The sequence below is a fragment of the Oncorhynchus nerka genome, linkage group LG5 (genome assembly GCF_034236695.1).
Source record: "Oncorhynchus nerka isolate Pitt River linkage group LG5, Oner_Uvic_2.0, whole genome shotgun sequence".
In the NCBI taxonomy this organism is placed as follows: Eukaryota; Metazoa; Chordata; class Actinopteri; order Salmoniformes; family Salmonidae; genus Oncorhynchus; species Oncorhynchus nerka.
This window is the reverse complement of record NC_088400.1, coordinates 34,419,157-34,426,842: the sequence shown is the minus strand read 5'-3', so window position 1 is coordinate 34,426,842 and position 7,686 is coordinate 34,419,157. Positions and strand designations below refer to the sequence as shown.

The following is a 7,686-nucleotide window of genomic DNA, read 5'->3' as shown; positions in this document are numbered from 1 at the left end:
CCCAAAGTCAAACAGTCAGCCAAGGTGCAATAGAACTATAGCAAGTCTTATAGTTATGTTATTGCTAACGTTGCAGTACTTTAGTGTCTGATAAAGTACTGTGTTGGACTACATTTCCTGGTTTGTATGACATGGTGTTGTGCGCTGGATTACATTTCCCAGTCAGTGGTGGTGAAGGGTCTGGAGAGGAACATCTTCAAACAATACAAGGCGTACGCCCACTTTCCTCTGTCTTCTTTCCTCCGCCTTCTCTCCTCCATCCTCTCTCCTCTGTCCTCTCTCCTCTGTCCTCGCTCCTCTGTCCTCTCTCCTCTGTCCTCTCTCCTCTGTCCTCGCTCCTCTGTCCTCTCTCCTCCATCCTCTCTCCTCTGTCCTCTCTCCTCTGTCCTCTCTCCTCTGTCCTCTCTCCTCCGTCCTCTCTCCTCTGTCCTCTCTCCTCTGTCCTCTCTCCTCTGTCCTCTCTCCACCGTCCTCTCTCCTCTGTCCTCTCTCCTCTGTCCTCTCTCCACCGTCCTCTCTCCTCTGTCCTCTCTCCTCTGTCCTCTCTCCTCTGTCCTCTCTCCACCGTCCTCTCTCCTCTGTCCTCTCTCCTCTGTCCTCTCTCCTCTGTCCTCTCTCCTCTGTCCTCTCTCCACCGTCCTCTCTCCTCTGTCCTCTCTCCTCTGTCCTCTCTCCACCGTCCTCTCTCCTCTGTCCTCTCTCCACCGTCCTCTCTCCTCCAGCCTCTCTTCTCTGTGACCCGGAAACCGATGAGGTCGAGTAGTCGAGGAGTGTGTCAATTCATTAGTAGGCAAACAGAAGACTGTCATCCCCTCCTCAATAGCCTCTTTTTGGCGAGAAAGCACAAGTGTGTCCTACCGCGGAAGAGTTTTGAGATTTGCCACACCCCCCTTTGAATCAGCTGTTGTACTGTCGGAGGAGAAAAACATTTTAAAACGATATGCTACTTATCCTGGCACAATTAACTACATTTGTTTTTATCCCTTTACACATTTATTTTGGGATCCACCTCTGTAAATGCAATTTGCCTGACGACAGACGAGTGGAGAAGGAGCTTCTTATTTCATACAAGCACATTTTTGTCCACGTTCACTCACGTCGCCACCTCTCCTTGGTTACTTTTGGCCTTTTTCAAAAGGAGGCGAGAGAGGATGGAGGAGAACAGAGTTGAGCAAATCTAATTGAGAAAAGGCCACTGTCCTATCCTGTCCTATCCTGTCCTATCCTAATCTAGTTTTCCTTTCCTTGGGCTCAGTGCCCGCCCCTGAGTCTTTGATTGGCGCTCTTTCCCAAACTAAGCCCCGCCCGTCACCCCCACCAGGCCTGTCTCTGCTCTCTGAGGGAATGAGGATGGGACTGAAGGCAGCTGGAGAAGGTGTGGAGAGATCACCATCAGATAACAGAATCAATATCTGTAGGCCTCTTGACTACCAAGATAAGTGCAGTACTGTGAGAGTTTGACAGTGGGAGATATGATGGATTGCACAGGAGGTTGGTGGCACCTTAATTGGGGAGGATGGTTTGTGGTGATGGCTGGAGCGCAATAGGGGGAATGGTATCAAATACATCAAACATGTTGTCCATGTGTTTGATGCCATTGCATTCGCTCTGTTCCAACCATTATTATGAGCCATCCTCCCCTCAGCAGCCTCCATTGATGGATTGATACAGCTGTAAGGTATTTCATTGCAGGGGATTTGATTCTGCAGTTGTCCTGATGGTGGTGCTATTGGATCAGTACAGTATCAAGATTGATCAATGAGATCACCTCGGTTTACCCAGATCCCAGAGAACGAGGATCTGTCCGGCCTGTCAGACGAGAGCCCTGGTCCGATGACAGAGCTGAGTGATGTCACTGAGCCAGGTCAGGATGATGAGTCAGAGGAGCAGCCTCCAGGGTCCTGAAGGGAGACGCCACTCAACAGGCCAGGTCATGAGGTAATCACATTCACACTAGGGAGGGTAAGAGGAAGTTGACCTTAGGCACACTGGTTGAGGTTGTGATTTTGGTTGGATAGCCCCAAAGATTCTATGTGGATTTTTATTTTTTGTCATTTTGATTGAACTTTTATTTAACGAGGCAAGTCAGTTAGGAACAAATGATTGTTTACAATGATGGCCTACACCAGCCGAACCTGAACCTGTGTGCATCGCCCAATGGGACTCCCAATCATGGCCAAGTCTGATACAGTCTGGATTTGATCTTAGATAAGGGCAAACCAATCAACCCTTGAGCAAAGTTAGCCCCTGCTCTTTCAGAGGGGGAAACATGTTAAAATAAATGTGCACTGTATCTTCATTGAATGTGCCTTTAGCCTTTTGTCCCGCCTTGTACGTTCCAGTGCCTCTGTTGTTTGCTGCTGTTTAATACTCTCATGATAAATAGTCATGTCAGAAAGGGATTGCATTTATTCATTCCCTCCAGTATCAGGTCTCCACAGCCCTTGGATTATTTGGGTGAGCTACTTAGCTAAGTGAGTCCTACAAACAACCTTCACGCTATGTGGCTCAGACCTGACCTTAGTTTCACTTCTGCTGTACTGTTGCAGACTGATGGATGGAAAGATGGAGGGAGGAAGGAGTGAGAAACGGAACAGCCTGAGAGAGATGGAGGGAGGGAAGAGTGATACTAGATGGAACAGCCTGAGAATGATGGAAGGAGGGAGGAGTGAAAGACGGAAGAGCCTGAGACAGATGGAGGGAGGATGATGTGAGAGATGTAACAGCTTGAGAGCGATGGAGGGAGGAGTGATACTAGACAAAACAGCCTGAGAGAGATGGAAGGAGGGAGGCATGAGAGATGGAACAGCCTGAGGAGGGACATGACTCAGACTCAGGATACTCTCTTTGATGCATCAAGGAATGAGGTGAGACTCTCACTCTGATTTAGAATGATTCATATTCATTAACAGGTTTTGTTGGCACGTTGGTCATGGTTGAGGTGAGTTCCAACTCCCCCCCCCAGCCAGAAATGAAACAACCCCAGAGCAATATAGAGGAACATGTTATATGTGACTCTGTAGATTGTGTCACCAATTAATTTGACCCCTTTGCTTTCTTTGAGCCTCACGCAATCAAATTTGAAGAATTTGAGTTGTGTGTGTTTGCACTACAGTAGATGTTGATTTTGCCATTATTTGTCCACTTGGTGCCCCAAAAGTTACCATGGGGATAACGTTTATCTCCACGGAAAAAACAGGAAGTACCAGGTTGAGTCATCTTCTGTTCTCTCAGTAAATCAGGTTCCCTTCCAGAACACATCAGTCACAGAACAACCTAACTGCATTTCCTCCCTTATTTACCAGCTTCAACCCCTTTGCCTTTTATCGTGGGATTACGACTATGAGATGAAGAAACTGCTGGCAACCAAAGGTGAGACCTTTTCAATATTTGATGCTTCTGCCTTGTTGTGTGAACAGTAGCCCAGCAGGTCTCATTAACATCATCCCCTTGGTTTATCCAGGATTCTGTAACACACAAAGGTCCTATTTTCAGACTTGTAGAAGAGTCCCACTAAAAGGGACCCATTTTAGTGCTGCGCCAGTACACCATTGCAAATCAGAGGACCCATTTAGCAGCTGCACCTGGCCAAATTAGTGGCATGTCATTGGGATATGTCACTTGCCACTCTCTGCTATTGAGAGACAAGGCAGCTCTGGTTTGTTATTCAAATCAGTGATGGAGGGAACCCATTTATGTGGGACTATGAACCAGAGCATTGAAAGAAGAGACCCATTTATGTGCTGCACATTGCCAGAGAGGTGATGGAGGGGACACACTTATGGGTTGCACCGTGCCAAAGTTATAATTAAGGAGCATTACTACTCCCACTGATTTTACACACTGGCGCCAGACACTTTCTCTTTCTCAGTTATATATTTAGTTACAGTTTTTTTTTTACACATCAGACACTCATATACAGTATGATTCTTCGCAAAGCATTCTGTATCAAACACTGTTCTCTATCCATCTATCTGCATTGTTCACCTGACAACAACATCCTACCAATTGAACCACTGCCTGTCTGTTTGTGAGTGATTTATTGTAACTTTCTCTGCATGTTTTGGGGGGAATGTGTGTGTTTGTTTTTGTATGGATAGCTGGATGTAATCTAATTCTGATCTTTTTACAATTATTTGTCTTGTGACCAGTCAGACCAGAATTTCCCCAATTGGGCTGTGTAAAACGCAGCAAAAGATCGGAATTGTGTTGCCTATGTAAACGCAGCCTGTGTGTGTGTGTGTGTGTGTGTGTGTGTGTGATATATCTGTACTCTCTCAGCCATGCAGAAGAAGTCGGTGGTCAGTCCATTCCTGCTGAGGCCGTCAACGAGCTACACAACATCAGCCGACACAGCTACTAACCCTACCTGGCAAACACTGGACAACTACAACAGGTATTACCAGCCATTGAGCAGCTGCCCTCTCTGAATGCTCTGTGGCCAGTCAGTGAACACCATGCTCATTTGGGTTAATAGATACAGTCTGATAATTTCTGGGTTGTTTTGTGTGAGGGAATTTAGGAGTCAGTGTGAGCGTTTCGCCTAAGCGCCTGATTATTTGTAGCAAGCTAGGAGAGGCGTTGAGCTGGGTGAGAGCTTGTTTATTAATATGATTATTCTCAGTGCTGCTTGGCTCGGTTGGTATTCCTGCCCTGAGAAAAACAGAGTGGAGGAGAGAAACTGTGAGCACCAATTACCACCCTGTCTCATCCACTCATCCTCATGGAAGGAGACAAGGAAGGAGACAGGGAAGGAGAGAGGGAAGGAGAGAGTGAGAGAGAAAGGGGAGTGAACGAAAAGTGAAACAAAGCGAGGGAAGTATGGGCTCAATTGAAAAACATTGAGAAGATAAATATATGCAAACCCCATCCCTCTTCCTCTCTCTCCTCGCTCCTCTCTCTCTCTCTCTCCTCACTCCTCTCTCTCCTCACTCCTCTCTCTCCTCGCTCCTCTCTCTCTCCTCTCTCTACTCGCTCCTCTCTCTCGCCTCTCTCCTCTCTCGCCTCTCTCCTCTCTCTCCTCGCTCCTCTCTCTCTCCTCTCTCTCCTCACTACTCTCTCTCCTCGCTCCTCTCTCTCTCCTCTCTCACCTCCCTCCTCTCTCTCCTCGCTCCTCTCTCCTCTCTCTCCTCGCTCCTCTCTCTCTCCTCTCTCCTCGCTCCTCTCTCCTCTCTCTCCTCACTCCTCTCTCTCTCCTCGCTCCTCTCTCTCCTCGCTCCTCTCTCTCTCCTCGCTCCTCTCTCTCCTCGCTCCTCTGTCTCTTTCTCTCTCTGCAGACCAGGAGCTATCAGAATTGGAAGGAAAAAGTGTGGACAGACAAGGATCCTTGTCTTTATCCTCCCCAATCTCCCCCTCTCTGTCTTCCTCATCCTCTCCCTCCCCCTCTAACTTCTCTTCTTCCTTCTCCACCTCCTCCTTCCCGGTGTTTGCGTCTTCAACAAACAGACCCCAAACTTTTGTGTGTGTGTCTCTAAGAGAGTGTGTCGACAAAGAGAAAATGTAATGAAATGCAATTCCTGTGTCTGGCTTATCTTCAATGAAGTCAGTATCAAAGCTGTGCTTTGAATGTCTTCTATCAGAGAGATGTGAGAACACTTTGTTATGCTTTCCGTCAACACAGTTCCTTCTGGTAATCTTTTACTTCCCCATCTCCCCCTGATCTTTCCACCTTTGATTTCTGACCTCTGACCCGTAACGGAGAGATTTCTGACCTGCAGTAACTACTTTGAAGGCATGTCCACGGTGATGGAGCTGACCGCTAGCCAGCGGCCCCTCCACCCCAGCCTACAGATGTCCTCCCGGAGCTCCTGAGCCAGCTGGGTCTGAGGAAGTACATTGACGTGTTCCAACAGCAAGAGGTACAGACAGACAAACAGCTAGTGCCCCCTGGGGTAAAGGAGTAACTGAAACGTCTATACACAGAGGGTTATTTGTTGAAGTAGCCTCCATAAACAGGATTGACTGAGTTGTTTCCTGTGGCACAGAGGCTGACTGAAAGAACATTCTGAGCATGTCTTGTATACGGGAAGTGTGGTGGATGTGTAAGCAACAGGACTGTCATGACCCTTTTTCTGCAGATTGACTTGCAGACCTTCTTGACTGTCTGACGAGGATCTGAAAAGAGGTGGGTGTGTCCATGTTTGGAGCGAGAAGGACGATGCTTTTGGCCACCTCAGGTGAAGGATCAGAAAAAACACCATATACATCTAACCCACTTTTCCCTGACGCTTAAATGTGATGTATAGAACATCTCTCTCTCTCTCCATCCATCCAGACCTGAACAAAAGCAAGAGGAAACTGTCAGACGCGCCCGCTGTGCAGCCGGGCTACCTGGAAGCCGGGCTAGTGGCCAGCTCACACGAATCATGGACGAGGACACAGCTGCTCATAGAAGCCACTGGTGAATCCCACACAACATTACCCAACCTGGGTAGAACAGCCAGGAAGAACATCTCTTTGATCAGACTGGCTTTTACATATCCTAGCCTTGGTGGCAAACCCAACATTGACCTTAGATCAGAGTCGGCTCTATGTGTGTTGTACATAAACATGTACATAAACATACAAGTGTAAATGAGAATGTATAATGATATTAGAGATGATTATTAAACTTTTCCAATCAATTGGCACTTTTTTAAACCCACAACCCTGACACTGGAAGCGCCATGGTCTGCCAAGTGAGCTACACAGGACTTCAAACCAACTGACCTGAATAAAAACCTCCCTTGAAATGACCTGTAGAGTAACAAAGGTTGTGGATGTCTATGACAGCATGTTCGGTAACTCAACGAGGTGCAAACAAGAGAATGGTCCACCGCTAGAGAGCACTGACATCACAGACTGTAGACTTTTTCTGTAGATTCAAGTCACATTCCCCACTCCTCATTATTGCATCAATAATGAATTATAAGTCCATTTCAGAAAGAAATCAGCGACATTAAATAGAGCTTGATGGACAGCCAGGAGTTGGGTTGACGCTATATGAAACACTCAGATGAATTAATGGATAGCCCAACGGATATATTCCCGTGGTGGTAGGCCTAAATGTGAAACGCCTTTCAATATTGTTTGGCCTCACCTGAGTGCACACCTTAAAAGTTCTAATCCCATGTATCAGCCATTAGCAGGCGAGAAGCCATTGCCTCTGTATATGAGTCGTTTCCTGTTGAATTGATTTAGAATACTCCTAATGACCAGACGTAAACAATATCGCTAGGCTAGATTGACACGTTTTATCCTAGCAAAATGAAATGATCTGGTTGTCATTTTGAAGTGAGAACTATCTTGTCATTGTTTCAATAAGGCCATGTGCACAAGGCTTTGATAAACATTTAATATACATGATGGATATCCTACAAGCAGGGCCATAGGAGCGATTCTGGCATTGTGGGGGGGGGGGGGGGGGTACATTTTGTTACAGGGGTCCGGACAGATGATTTTTTTCTTAAAACAGGTTTTAAATGCTCATTTCTAGTGACTTTTGATAAAAGGACACACACATATAATTTACAAGGGCAAATGAACAAGGCTAAGGGGGGCAGAGGAGCACGTACTGTTGTACAGTCCAATCAGTCTTAGGGCCAATGGCCATTCATAATGTACTGAATACCAGTGTGACTGTAATGTGGATCTATTCAATTAAACAACAATGTGGTACTCTCTGTTACTGTATGATTAATTTCCGAG

General features: G+C 46.6%; 1 long non-coding RNA gene and 1 pseudogene across 1 annotated transcript; both read left to right on the top strand.

Moving 5' to 3' along the window:
• Positions 1-597: 597 nt before the first annotated feature.
• On the top strand, positions 598-4,945 carry LOC115129361 (uncharacterized). The gene is made up of 4 exons (XR_003863654.2): positions 598-1,938; positions 2,550-2,867; positions 3,306-3,372; positions 4,282-4,945. It is a non-coding gene; the product is annotated as an uncharacterized LOC115129361 (long non-coding RNA).
• A 591-nt stretch (positions 4,946-5,536) lies between these two features.
• Positions 5,537-7,379, top strand: LOC115129149 (protein bicaudal C homolog 1-like; annotated as a pseudogene).
• Positions 7,380-7,686: the final 307 nt, after the last annotated feature.